The 15,437-nt window shown below is 43.9% G+C and overlaps 1 protein-coding gene across 4 annotated transcripts in view; it reads right to left on the minus strand.

Moving 5' to 3' along the window:
• CYRIB (CYFIP related Rac1 interactor B) overlaps nucleotides 1-15,437 on the minus strand; it is a 124,394-nt gene that overhangs the window by 76,524 nt on the left and 32,433 nt on the right. For all 4 annotated transcript variants that reach the window (XM_081116391.1, XM_081116390.1, XM_081116389.1 and 1 more), the window contains one exon: nucleotides 10,134-10,186. The gene's annotated coding sequence lies outside the window, so the exon portion shown is untranslated. The remainder of the gene's footprint in view (nucleotides 1-10,133; nucleotides 10,187-15,437) is intronic.

The following is a 15,437-nucleotide window of genomic DNA, read 5'->3' on the forward strand; positions in this document are numbered from 1 at the left end:
TCAACTCCCATCCCCAGGACCCAAAACTCAGTAGGCAACATAACAGAAATTGGGATAGGGAAACCCATTATCATCAGTAATAACCTCAACAAGAAAAAAGAAAAAAGAAAAAACCGACACAAGAACTCAAAAAAGCACAGAATCTAAGTTGAAAACCTTATGCGTCAACTTGTCATCAACCACTGTTTTGATTTCCCCATTTCTGTTCACCCTTCATTTCTCCCAGGATTAAATTGCATCTGCTGGGGTGGAAGTAAGTGAGGTCAGGAGAACTATGAACAAACGAGCGTTCTTTCCCCTGGGAGTGAAAGGTAAGGCTCGCGCCGTGGCTGCAGGGAGCAGCACGACCACAGATATTTTGCCACCAGCACAGAAAGGATTTTTGGCAAATCACCTCCTGCTCTGGTGAAGATTATGTCTCTGTAGAGCCTGGAGAAAACCAGAAAATCCTGCTTGTTTGCCCTTCTTTGGGCAGGTTAATCTAGGAACCATACTGGCTTTCCATAAACTCTTTACCTCCAAAAATGTACTCTGTATTTCAAACATGTGAGCTAACTTGAGCCCAAGGGAAAGCAGCTTTGTATAGTGTTACATAATAGTCACACTATTACATTAAGACTGAATGGCAGCCTCAGGCAGCAAAGTAGAAAGGAGGAATTTTTGTAAAATTATCTGAATGCCCATCTCTTCTGATGCATTGAGTTGACAATGGTTCTGCTTTTCTCAGAAGCTCATTCAATTATCTGTTGCTTATCTAGACCTGAGAGAGTTTTCCTCTCATCTAGAATTAAAGAAAAAAAAAAAAAAGCAGGCAGGATTTCTCTAATAAAAGCTTGAAATGAAAAGCTGTAACTACTCCCAAGGCCCCGCTTATTGTAGAGAAGTCATCGGGCGAACCTTCGTAGGGTCTCTGGTAACCATCTTTTTTCTCCATAAGCGTCATAAAAAGGAGAAGACAGAATGTGAGATCCACCGCCTCAAAACACCTCGCTCTCGGTCGAGGTGTGTGACTGCCGGCAAGCAGCTTCACCTCTCTGAACCTGTCTCCTAGTCTGTAAAATGGAAATCCTGGTCTGCTAGCGAGGGACCTTGTAAGAATGAGAAAGCCTATGTGAAGTGCCTAGCGTTCAACAAATGTAAACGCCCTCCTCTGATCACTGCCAAAATCTCAGGAAGCTCACGAGAACGTGAGCTTTTTAAGAGGAGGGACAATCCCTACTCATCTTTCTACATTCACAACCCCCCCCCCCCAGAGGCTCCATTCCCCTTCCACCGAGCAGCATCCTTCAGTCTCCAGTTCCAGGAGTGGCTCCTGAAGGGTCTAAACCAGTGTTACACCATTTCCTCTGCCACCATGATTGGTTGAGAGATAGGGGCATGTCCCAATATGGCCCAACCAGACAGAAGCTCAGAGAAAGTAGCTCTTTCCCCAGAGATGAACAAATAAGCACGTAATTTAAAGCTACCCCAGCCAGACCCCTACACTGGACAGCTCTCCTCCACACATCTATGAGCACGCGTACTCTATGTGGCGTCTCCTGGCATTGAACAGCAGCCATCTCCCTTCTATGAAGGCAGTCTACCTGAGAACAAAGCCAACAGACAGAGAAATACAGAGCCCAGAGAATCACAAAGAAAGGAAGCCGGGGCCCTGATCAAAGTGTGCCTGAAACCCACCCTACCTCTTCACTTCCTGCTTATGTGAACCACTCACCTGCTTCTATCAATTGCCCAAACTGAACTGGGTTTTCTGTCCCTTGCAACTCAAGTATCCTAACTGATAACACCCTCCTGTGTGGATGAACCACTGAGCAAAGGATTGTACAGAAACAACTGCTCTTGCAACAATTTAACTCAGACTTCAAGTTCCCTGGGAGCAGGAGCCCTCATCGGTCTTGGTCACCCCATCTCCCAGGGACTAAAAGAGTTTCTGGACACAGTCCCTCAATAATACTTTTTAAATAAGTGAATGGAATGAAACTAACCAACTCAACTGGAGTTTCAGAACCTTTTAAAGCCCCACTCCCCAGAAGTACCTGGATCAGAGGAGTATGAATTGGAAGCTCATAGGATCTGGAGCCATCAGATAGGTCTAAACTCAAATCCCAGCTTCAACTGAGATGCAGCTTCCTCCTGCAATGGAAGGATAACACCTACCTCGCTGGGCAAGGGAGCCACACAAGCGCTCCCAGGGTGGGCCGCGTTCGGGAAACGTGTTTCCCTCCTCTGTCTGGCCAACCCTGCTTTGCACCATGGATTTTGACCTGGGGTTCAGAAAACCAGGTCATCATACATACAGAGAGGTGGGCCATACCCTGGATCACCCTGCAGAGCTAGCCCTGGGACAGTGAAGACAGGGAACACATACCCTGAGCCTCCCATCCCTTGACACACCCCCATTCCTTTAGGAGAGGGGCTTTGGGCAGAGGGCACATTTAAGACTCAGCCGTCTAGCTCTCCGGCTATGGTGCTTTCTCTTTGCTTCACTGGCGGCTTCCTTGAAAGAGGTGTGGGACCTCTCTATGTGCAGCTGGCAGTGTCACAGATCTGCACAGCCCTAGAGGCTTTGGGCTTAACCGTTTATAAGTGATGCAGAGCTCAGCTAGACTGTCAACTCCGGGAGGGCAGGGACCATGCCTCATTCACTGGCCTACCCCCAGCACCTGGAAAGCACCCACTGAAATTTTTCCTGAGTACATGGGTGAAGATGAGTGAGTGAGTAAACAGGGTGATGAAATCAAGATTCTCCAAAAGGAACAGTAGTAAAACCCTGTTAGTACACAGACTGGTACCACGGCAGGTAAATCAAAGACCCAGAAATGAGAGAGAGTTTCTGAGGCTAATTAGATATGGACTGAATTCTGACCCTAGAAGTCTAGTGCCCCAGCCTGGGACCTCAGGCAATTTCTTAAAATCTCTGAACCACAGTTTCTTTCTCTGACAAACATAATCATCAAGATTAAAAAAGAATTTTTTAATGCAGTTATAATAGGGAGGAACTACTGAAAGAATATATACCGCCCGGCTGGTGTGGCTCAGCAGCTGAGCATCGACCTAGGATGCAGGAGGTCGTGGTTCAATGCCCAGGTTGCAGGCTCGATCCCCAGTTGGGGGCGTGCAGGAGGCAGCGGATCAGTGACAACTCTCTCATCACTGATGTTTCTATCTCTCTCTCCCTCTCCCTTCCTCTCTCCAAAATCAATAAAAATATATATATTTTTAAAACATATATATGCACACGTGTGTGTGTATGTATACCAAAATATTAAAATCAATTGGCCCTAGGCGGTAAGATTATGGAGGATTTTTTCTTTTTCTTTTTGTGCATTTTTGATTTTCTAGAATCAACATACACTGGTTGCCTAATAAAATGAAAATAAAAGTGGGGTGATATCAGTCCAAGTGTCTAGTCCAGCTCCTATGATATGATGTAGGGACGCAGCAAATGTTCCATCTCTGTGAATGCCCTTCCGACGCTTGGAAACAGCTCTTATGTGTCTCCTGTGTCTCTCATTTCTTGTTAAATATTTCAGCGAAGTTAAAGCCACCCTTATATGACTTGCTTTCAAGGCTCTCTTTTATCCCTCCTCTCTGCACAGGCTCCATCTGTTAAAATCCCACTCAGGGTATTGTATAACCAGCTCACAGAATCAGCAGCGAGCTCCTGTTTGCTCATTCATCTGTTAATTCATTCATCGAGTAATGCTGATTAAAAACCCACTATATTGGACATCTTGGCTTTTATCTATCCCCGCTCCCCAACACACACACACAATACACATGGTTTTCAGGTTTTGGGAACCACTCTTCCCTCATCCTCAATCTTTGTGCTCTTGGGGTGCAGACCCTTCCCCAGCTTCTTCAGGGGTGGGCATTTGATCCAGGATGGCCAATCAGAGCACTGCAATTGCCTGGCCATAGGGATGGGCCAGGGATGGGCATGTTCCCCAGAGCAGACCAATCAGAGACATTGGGACTCAATTCTGAGACTGGTTGAACTGTTGGAAAAGTGGCCTTTTTTTGTTCCTTCTGCTGGAACTGCTGACAGCAATCTGGCCACCACAATCCAAAAAGAAATGGTAGGCAGCGCTGAGAGATGAAGAGAAACTATGTGAACCTTAGCAACACCATTTGAGCCTTAAATTCCATCCCTGGGCTTTTCGATTACATAAACGAGCAAATCCCCTGCCTGCAGAAGCCAGCTTGAGTTGGGGTTCTGTCTCAAGGTCAAAAGAATCATGAGTAATGAAATCTGAAGTTCTGTGACATATGCCACATGCAGGCCATGCACAGATGACGCAAGATGATCCATGCCATCTTTCCTGGCACCCAGTCTGATGTGGAAATAGCTACGAACAACTAAAATTATTGAAAGCCACTAAGATAATTGCTTTAATTAAATTCTACACAGTGCACTAGGAGCACAGGGAGAGGGAGTCAGGAAAGGGCTCCCATAAGAAATAGCATTTAAACCAACTCTGTATGGGCATTCAGGCAAGGAAGGTAGAATTACTGTTTGGGGGAGTCGAGATAACACGGTTGATACACATTCATCTCACAGTAAACTAAAACCACTACATGCCACATTGCACTCGGGGCAATGATACTTGAAGTGCTTAAGGACACTCTCTAAATGAACGCACAAAACAGAGTCAAAGAGACAGCAAAGTGCCGTAGTCAAAGAGCCATCACGTTCAAGAATTTCATCCGAATGTGACAGATGATGTGACAGTCTCGAATCATGCTCAGGTCAGTTTTGGTGATTTTGATTCTATAAACTTCACTTTTCACTCCCGTTTTCCTGCCCATTTGGATTACGGTTGGTCAAATCATAACATCTTTTCAAGATGAATAACCTACTTACTGAATTTATTACCAAACGATAAAAAGGGAGAGAGAGCAGAGAAAGCCTCCAGTTCCATGAAACATTTCATGATGGGTTAGAAATGCGGCTCATTGCAGAAAACAACAATGACAACACCAGAAGCACCCCTGGGAACATCTATTTTGCTAAGAAAGGCCCTGAGGTTGGTCTTTTCAAGTGAACAGAGCCAGTGTGTCCCAGGCCTTTGATGGTGCCCACTCAACAGGGCGGTTGTGCAGGCATAATCAGGAGGACACCGCAGGACAAAGGCTCCTTGCCTTTGTTGCTTCTAAACACATCAGCGATTGATTTGGTCCAAAAACACAGCTCCAACTTTCCACAGCAAACAACAGCACAGTTGGAAAAATTAATCTGGACAGAACACCCCCATGTGGCCTCAAGAGAGGTGCCAGGATGGGTGGCAGAAGGAAGAAAGGCCTGACGTGCCTTCCCAATAACTTGAATTTCTAAAAGCAGCGGGGTTGTCCTGTTTCTAAAACACTTGTAAGACTGCTGTTGAATTCCACTTTCTCTACTTGCATGCCATGTGACTTTGCACAGACTCGACCTTCCTCTTCCTGAAAATGGGATGATCAGTTCTCATATATTGACTGGGCAGCTACAGGGGTTCAGGCAAAGCCGAGAGATGGAGAGAGCTACCGTGGATGGGCGTGTGTGGACGAGACCAGGCCATACCAGCAGTGCCTGGCACTTGGCACATGTTCAGTCAATGCTGGGGATTAGCAACATCATGGAGACCTGCCAGTCTCCTCTAAAAATAAATAGGGCTTTCATACTGAAAGCTCCCAAAGTAAAGTTTTTTGTTAACTAGTTTGTTTTTAACAGAAAAAAATACTATATGCTTATGTTTAAAAATTCAAAAGAATATAAAAGGATATACAGTAAGAGATCTTCTATCTTAGACCCACAATCATTTTTCCCTCAAGAGGTAAACAGTACCCCCACAACCACCTTCCTTCTTGGTATCCTTCCAGCCAGAGTCCATGCACAACCAAGCGCGTGTACTCTGTGTGTGTGTGTGCGTGTGTGTGTGTGTGCGCATTTATACCTCCATTTTTCCACACATAGGAGTATACCATATACACTTATATATATATATATATATTGCCTTTTTTTAACTTAAAAATGTAACCTGGAGATCATTCTTTTTTAGCATATATGATGTACTATTTTAAACAGTAGCTCAGTATGCTACTAAAAGAATATACCACGTTTCAGTCAATCAGTTCCCAACTGACATACATTTCAGCTGCTTCCAGGGTCTGGCTATTGCAAACAGCACTGCAATGAACATGCATCTGCACAGACATGTGTAACTATAGGGCAGATGGGATTTATAAGATAGAGTCCTTAACGTGGAATTGCAGAGTCAGAGGGTAAACGCATTCAAAATGTTGTAGATAGTCCCGAACTGCCCTTTGAAGATGTTGTAGTCATTTTCACTGTCACCCATAATGTAGCAAGCAGGCCAGTTTCTCCACCCACATTCACACACAAAATGTTTTTAAATACAAAGGAAGAAAGGAGGGCAGAGCTGTACTCTTGTCCCATTGTCTCTTCCTGCCCCAGTGATATCATACATGACATTACTACTTCCTGAAAATTCCACACTTGGGTGCACAATCCAGAGATTAGAGTTTAAAAGAGAATGACCATCAAAGCCACTGGAGTGCTAGAGCCGGCTTATTCTGGCTCACAAGAACTGACTGTGCTCCTTTCTTTCCAATTCTATGCTCAGCGACATCATGTTGGTAGCCTGATGTCATGGTGCAAATACTTCTACCATAGAAGTCAGCAAATGCTAAAATCAGCTCTTTTCTGTCCTTCAGAGAGAGCTTTGTCAAACATATCAGCACATCAATGCATACTACAGTGGAAACTGAGGCTCTGCCACTCGCCTTTGAAAATTTCCACCCTCACTATGGTCACAAATTCTTGTGACTTGGAACCTAGGACTAGAGAAGATCAGAAGGGACATCTAATCATTGTTTTCAAATACCGCTTCTCCCTCAGTCCCTCTGTTTAGATCTAAATAGTACCCTCTCATTCTCTCCTCTATGCCTCTTTTCCATTCTTTCATATTTGCATCTCTTTATCGTTTATTCTTGGTAATTTCTCAGAGGGTATTAATTTTAAACACAGACTCTAGGCTACACTAGACAGCTTGGAGTCAAATCCCAACTCTGTCACATACCAGTTGTGAGACCTTGGGCAAGTGGCTTAAACTACTACATTTTAGTTTCCTCATCTATACAATATAGATAATGATAATACCCTTCCTTTTAATTTTGTTCTGAGGGTTAAATGCAAGTACACGGAACAGTGTCTGGCACATACTAAGGACTTAACAAATGGAAACTGTTACTATTATCTTCCAGTTCACTAATTATCTCTTTAGCTATGTCCAATCTGTCAGTGAACCCTTTTGTTGGGTTTTAATTTCAATGACTGTTTTTCATAACAATGTGGCTGCTTTTCAAATCAACCTATTCTTTTTTATCTTTCTTTACATTTTTGTTATCATCTTCAGTCTTTAATCGTTTTAAATATACTATTTTATAGTCTTAGATGGTTCTATTATTTTAAACTCAAAGCAATTCATTTCCTGAATAGTTCACATTAATAACTGTGAACTCATCTGAGGAAGTAGTTCTGTGGGAGTCTTGTTAGGTGTGAGTTGTTGAAATATCCCTATGGAGTGATTTTGTGTTTGTGCTAGGGATTTCCATGGTACTAGGTCAGTTTTATGTTAATTTCTCAGCTGAGGGGTCTTATAGCTTATCAACAATAATATAGATTCCACAACCACATATGGTACAGCCCCAGGTTTTTAACTTCTTGCTGGTGATGTTTTTCCACTCAAGGCAAGCTTATTCTCTGTTTCTCCAGACAGTAGAGTTTTTCTAGTCCCTTTTCATGAAGAAGTATAATGTTTAAGGCTCTTGGGCACTCAATTCCACCTTGGGCCCAGTTTTCATTTCTAGACTCACTGTAGAATTAAAATCTCAACACCCCAGGTTCTATGGCTTATACATAACCATTTGGCTTAGATTTCTCTCTTCATTTTTGATACTCATAGACTTCCCTTTCTGGTGAGCTCCCCAGGATATAATTCATATATTTTGGTCAACTCTGTGTTCATATCAGGAGGACTTCCACAAATCAGCACAGTCCACCACATTGTGCCACACAGTCTAAATCACCAAATCTGTAACAATCACTTACCCACTTGAGTTCTTTCCACATTACAACTGAATCTTACTCAAGGGTTAGCCTCTAAAGTCAGCATGCAATATGAAAATTGAAAGGAGTCAAAATTCTCCTTGAAAATCCCATAATAAGGTCTTCCCATGGAGACTAATAAACCCATTTCCCATTTAAGCCCAACACAGCCCATTTTTCTTCAGCATTCGATTTGGTTTCTTAGGATGAGGACCAGAAGAAATTGCTGGCTTGGATTCCAGCACCGTGTTGTATGATAATTAAAATCTATAAATATGAGAAAGGCACTCGATGGCACAAGATGCTCACATTCTAAAAAGCCACAGGAACAAAGACCGACAGAAGGAACAGCAGGTCTCTGTCTCTCCTTCACGCTCACTCCAACAGAGACGCCAGTTGGGTGGAATGACAGGATCACCCACGCTACTGAAAGTGTTATTTTTATCTCCACTGTGGTTTGTTTTTGTTGAGCAAGTATATTTGGATCTGGATGAGTTAAAAGCAGGAATCTTTGATATGACAGAGATATGACTTTGACAAGTCTCAACAGTGATTGGCTCTGGGGGCAGGATGAACTCAAAGGGGCAGGAGGGAACTTGCTGGAGTGCTGGGATATTGTATCCCCTGCTCTGGGTGGTGGCCAGATGGGTCTGACATGTTAAAAATTCATCAAGCTGTATGATTAATATGATTTGTGCATGTTACAGTATGTAAGTTATACCTCAATTAAAATAAAAGTTGGCAGCATGCCTGAGAGACTGCTGCATAACAATCATTACCAATTGATTTCCATTCTACAGCTAAACCTCTCCAGAGGCTAGTCAGTCCAATGGAGGGTCTTGAGGAGACCAGGGAGCCTAGGAAAAGAAGAGGCAGAAAAGGGAAGTGCCCTGCTGTGGGTAGAGAGCACCCAGGCTCCTACAAATGTGATATGTTGCCTGGACGGCGTGGTTCAGCAATTGAGCTAGGATCCAGGAGATCGCAGTTCAATTCCCAGTCAGTGCACATGCCCAGGTTGTGGGCTCAATCCCCAGTAGGGGGTGTGCAGGAGGCAGCCGATCAATGACTCTCATCATTGATGTTTCTCTCTCTCTCTCTCTCTTCCTTCCTCTCTGAAATCAATAAAGACATATTAAAAAAAAAAGAGTATATATTTACAATAATAGTTAAGATCAATGGTTCTCCATCCAGACTGCTTGGATGTGAATCCTGACTCTATCCCTGCATTGGACTGTTTGTATTCCTGCAAAATTCATATGTTGAAACTTAACCCCCAGTGTGATGGGATTTGGAGGTGGGAACTTTGGGAGGTGATTAGGTCACAAAGATGGAGCCATTATGAATGGAATTTCTGCCCTTATAAAAGAGATCCCAGAGAGCTCCCTCAGCCCCTCTACCATGTGAGGTTATAACAAAAAGATGGCCATCTATGAAGAAGGAAGTGAGCCTTCACCAGACACCAAATCTGCCAGCAACTTGATACTTGGACTTGTCAGCCTCTAGAACTGTGAGAATTAAATTCCTGTTGTTTACAGGGCCCCTAGTCTGCAGTATTCTGTGACAGCAGCCTGAATGAACTAAGACAACCATTTGCCAGTGGAGTGAACTTGGGCAAGTTACTTCTCTTTAAACCACAACTTTCTAGGGCTGTTGTGAAGTTTAAACAAGATCATTCAGACAAAGCTTTTAGCACAGAGTCTGCTATTCAAAGACATTCAATAAATGTTAGCTATTATTATGACTGATGGTAGGAGGCTGGGAGTGTCCTCCAAGGGTACAGTTTTTACTTAAATTAATCATTTGACCTGATAACCTTGCAGAATCTTGATAAATATTCTTGGAGTGAATGAAAGAATGCCAGTGGATTCAGACTTTAACAGAGGCAGAAGGCTCTTGTTTCTGTTGTACTGAAATCTATGTCCTACCTAATATCACCACCCACTTTAATTTGTCTTCATAGCGGAGTGGTGCAGAGTGCCGGGGCCGAAGCCAGACGGCCATGCTCAAATAAGGCTCTGTTACTTACCAACGTGGTAACCTTGAACGAATTACTCAAACTCCAGGCTTCAGTTTCTTCTCCTGCAAAACAGAGATGCGGCAAAGATTAAGCAACAACAGACCTCAGCACACAATAAGCCCCCCAATAAATCCTAGCCACCATTATTTTTCCCCACACCAAAGACACGGCCTGGAAATGCCAACTCTGAATTTCAACACTTCAGACCACTAGAGTTCACAGAGCATGTTTCACATTTTTCTCATTTAATGTTCAGAACAGCCTTATGCATCATGAATAAAAAATGAAGATTCAGAGAAGTTCAGTAACTTGCTAAAGGTTGCATAGTAAGTGAAGAGCAAAGGCCCAAACCAAACTCCTCTGACTGAGGGACAGTTTGGCTGGACTGCACTGTCCCAGGAATGGGGGGGAGGGGGCCCAGAATTCTAAGCTAAAGGATGCTGGAACTCGGGGCTACAGCAGCACGTCTCGGTCCCATGCAACATGCTCCGCTCAACTTGACTTTGAACTGGTGTTAGTCATTCTACCCCTGAATCACTTCCTGTTTTAGGTTTCTACCCTGCGGAGGGAGGAAAACAAACATGTGCATTACACCACCCCTGTCACACTCAAGTCTTACAGGGAGATTTTGACAGACACTTATGAATCAAAGGGAGCTTTCATAAAAACCATAGTTCACATCCCATTCGAACACGTGCACCAGCTTGCAGCGCGAAGACAGCAAGGTCGGCCGCGTCTAGGGACCCCACTGCCGCACGGGAGAGAAACAAGGCCTTTGCTGGCCTTCGCTCTGATTCAATCTCCAGCCGCCTTTGTGTTTTCTCTCTGGTTTTCATCCGGTGCCGAAACTACAGGGAGCCACTTGACCTGCCTCATTTTATTCACGAAAGATCTGGGGCCACGTCTGTCTGACTGTCCTGGGAGAACACCGCGGGCCGATCGCTCCGACCACTTCTGCTGCTTTTGACAGCAACGCTTTGTTTTTGGGTTTTTTTGTTGTCCTTGCTGCCTGAGTGTGATTTTAAATTCCCTTTTAAATAATAATCACGGAACTGCTCAGTGGCCAGAGAAAGAGGGGATTTCATGTAACAACCATCCAAGCATACTCACTAGCTGTGCCCTCAAATGTATGCAACACACCCCACCCCCTGCAAGGGTGTGCGAGCACACATGTACACACACACACACAGAGGCCCAGAAACATGGTTATGGTTTTCCTGACTCCTCCTGCTGTATCTTCCAGTTACATAAAGGATTTTTTCTTTCTTTCTGATTCTTTGAGCACATTTATAAAATTGAAAATAGGGAGAAGCTCCTCTCTCAGGAAAAGTTTTAGGGCCTGGGGCAGACGTGCTAGAAATGAGAATGAGAGCACCAGCTCACGCTCACAAAACGCTTTTTGTTGTTTTAAGAACATGAAGAGCCCGGCCAGAGTGGCTCAGCTGGTGATCATCAGCCCGTGCCCTGAAATGTTGCCAGTTCGACTCCTGGTAGGGCACATACCTGGGTTGCGGGTTTGATCCCCAGTCAGGGAGCATATAGTAGGCAACTGATTGATGTCTCTCGTTCACATTGATGTTTCTTTCTCTCTCTCTTTCCCTCTCTCTCTCTCTCTCTCTCTTCCTCTCTCTAAGTATGTCCTCGGGTAAGGGTTAAAAAAAAACAAAGAACATGAAGAGCAAGCTGGGCACTGCATCACTTAGAGGTAACCCCAGGAGACAGAGTGTAGCTCCCCTAGAAGGAAAGTGGTCATCTCCAACCAAGGGTGACTTTTTTTTCACTTCCACAATATGGGCAGAAAAGCCCTGGACTATGGACCTAGAAACTCTTGCTGATTTTTGTCTCCTCTTTAGACTCCCACCATGGGTTCCATCCTCTCTGAGCTCCTGCAGCCTCTGCTGGCAAGTGAAGATACTCATTCATTCGTTCAAGAATCATCTACAGAGCACCTGTGATGCACCACGCATGTGGCCTTGGAGAGAAATCCAGGAGTTAAACCGTCCCAGCCACCCAGGAGCTCTCATGGATTAGCGGCAATTACAGGCAGACAAGCAATTACAGCAGAGAATGAAAAAGTGATACAATAGGGGTGAATACCAGTGTTAGATAGTCACAGAAAAGGGTATTTAGTTACTCAGCAGGGAATGGAAAGTGATGGGTGCAAGAGAGGCTTCCCCAGGGAGGTGATATCTAAGCTGAGAACTAAAATACAAGTTAGAAATTGCCCAGCAAAGGCAGGAGGGGATCCAAGTGAAATTTTAAAGGCCCACAGGCTAAACTGCTAGTTCACTTGGTCAAGCCCAAGATCTGGGAGGAGAGATGTAGGATACGGAGACCTGGTTATGTAGGGAGGTAGGCCAGCCAGGGTCATTTGCCTGGACTAGATGACCTCCCAAGGTCCCTCCCAGCCCCCAGGCGCTGATTCTGTAGCCTCCTGAGAGCCCAGGTCCTCCTCTTTCCCTGACAACCCTTTCACCAGCATGCCGAAGTCCCTGAGTGGACTCCAGGGCACAAGGGAAGTCCCAGCCATCCACGTGGGCCCTACTCCTCCCTCTTTCTTTTTCCCTCAGGAGTGACTGGGCAGTGACTCAACAAGGGAGCTGTCCCTACTTGTCATCTGTTTCTAAAAAAGATATCCAGGGCTCACATATACAATCAGTCTTTCATCGGGACTGTCCCCGTCCTCCCACCCAGTCCCTGACTGTCCCCCTTCTCTCACCCAGTCCCTGACAAAGGTGAAGAAATGCTGGAATTGTCTGTGCCCCTATCTCCTCCAGGACATTAAGCTACCTGAGGGCTGACACTGTGTTTTGGTCACCTTGGTGTCCCCAGCAACAAGATCTATGCCTGACACATAGTAGGTCCTCAAAAATGCATGCAGAACTGAAATGGTTTCTTCTCTCTGCAAATGAACGTCCACCCAGTGCTCCCCTCCTCGCCCCCACTCCAGAGAGCCGCTCTGTCTGAGGCCAGGACAGGAGACCCAGAGACATGCCAGTTCAACACTCCTCCCCAGTGCTCTCACGGTGACACCAGGGCTTCGTGTCACTAAAAACTGACAATCCCTTCATTATGCCAATGAGGAACCCCAAGTCCAAAAGAATGATATGACTTGCGCAAGATCTCTCAGCAAATGCAATATAATGTTCTTAAAAGGGCATATTCTTTAGTGGAAGGCTATCTAGTCACCCTTACCAGAAACACTGCATATTTTAGGGGAAAATGCTTAATGTTGGCAGGTCTAATGGCAGCTTTCCTTTATCTGACCACCAATCACACCATAACCTTCACGACTCCTGGGATTTCCTAGGCAGGACCAAAATTCCCACTGACACAAATCTATTTATGAAGATGACCAGGAATTTTTTTAGGAACTGGATATGTTCTTCACTATGGATCATTTTTTGGGTTAATTCTCTATTATGTGATCAAAGACTCTAACAATTTTTCAAAGAAAAGATGAGCACCCCAAATCATTTAAGTCCTTCATATTTTTTAATGTTTTGATATGAACCAACTTTACTATGACATCAAAGATGATTTTTAAAGAAGCCATTTCGACCTATTACCCCTCCACCCAAAGAATTCTGCATCGTTCCCTGTGCCCTATTAAAAATCCTTTATGCACAGATCTGTACCCTGTACGTATGTATTTCATTAAAAGGAACTACCTCTAGTGCAGATACTCCTTTTATCTGAAAAACAAACAAATAAACAAAACCACTTATAATGCAAGTCACTGACATGTTTCTGATAAATATCACAGCAAAACCCAGGCAACAAATTGAGTGCACCTGGAAATTCTGAGCCTGTGACATTCAGGGCAACATTTTCTAGCCTGCTTCGTTCTATAATTCTCCCAACACTTCCCACATCCCAGTTAACAGGAAACAGGCAAAGGAAAGCAGGTGTTTTACTTATTCCACCTGGCCCAGCAAACTCCCTCCTGAAGCCTGCAATAGTTGCTTATTGCCGAAGAGTTCAGGTGGACATTCTCCTGCAAGTGAAATAACATCTCACATAGTCAGAGTGCTTCCTGCTCTGGCTTAACCAGAGTTCACGGAGGAGGGAGGGAGAGTTTTAAAGATACTGCTGCTGGGTCCCGACCCTGCACAATTAAACAGCCTCTCTGAGGACGGAACCCCAGCACCAGAGTTTTCTGACGCTCCCCAGGTAATTGTAATAGCAAACGGGACTCAGGAGCACTGGGCTAGGATAACTCATTAGTCAAAGGAAGCCCATGGGAAATCTGATCTGGAAGAGAACTCATTGTAATTAAATAAAATAGCAGATGTAAAACTACCTAACAGTGCCTGCTACCCAGAAGACACTTAATAAGTGTTAATTAAACAAAAATATAACTCAAATAATTACTCCTCCTCAGTGAATTCACCTTGTAATTTTATTAGCTTCTTTATTATTTGCTGGTTTTTCTTAGCCATGATTCATTCTATCCCTGTTTATAAAATTATAAACTTACACCCATAATCCCATTCAATTACAAGAACTCTGCAGTACTTCCAACAATCCTTAATCATTTTTTAATAAAATTTTCTCCCAGAACAGTGGCTAATATATACTAAATACTCAATAACTGTTACCTATTTATAATAACTATTCCATAGTATCATGAGCTACTGCTTATAAACCTTAAAAGATGTTTTTTTATGAAGCTATAGTACCTGTAACTCTATGCCCAGGTGAAAAATTTGCCTTTACCCTTACGAATTCTCAGATATTTTAGGGGAAAGGAAGAGACTACATGGTAGGGTGCTTAACATAAATATTCAAAATAAATAATTCGAAGCTTTAACCAATCATCTCTTTAAACTAATAACAATGTTATTGTGTACTATTGTGTGTTTCTTTTTTCAATAGTGGAGAGAAATGGAGAGAAACTCATTAACAGATGAGCAAGGTAAAAATGGTATTTCTGAAATAACAGAGAAGTGATTATGAAACAAACACTTTCTCAGTGTAAAGATTTATGGCCTTTAAAGACATGCCAGTATTTACTTGAAAAAGTGCCATTGGTAGAGGTATAGACTATTATTTCTGGGTATCTGGTCTACCTGCCTGACTTTACAGGTGAGTGAATCTGAAGCGTGGAAGGAAGGGGTCAGAAGGTCAGATCACAGCAGAACCAGGACCAGCTACCAAGCTGCCCGACGCCGAACTACCCAGGGATGGTCATTTGGCTCCAATCTCCTCCACCTGGTGAACTACTTCCGAGGTGTGGGTTCTCAGTTCAGGTGGATGCCCTTCAGGGAGACTTTGGTCTAGATGGGGGTCCCTGCTGGGAACATCTTACCA

The sequence above is a fragment of the Miniopterus schreibersii genome (assembly GCF_964146895.1).
Source record: "Miniopterus schreibersii genome assembly, chromosome: 17".
Taxonomy (NCBI): domain Eukaryota; kingdom Metazoa; phylum Chordata; class Mammalia; order Chiroptera; family Miniopteridae; genus Miniopterus; species Miniopterus schreibersii.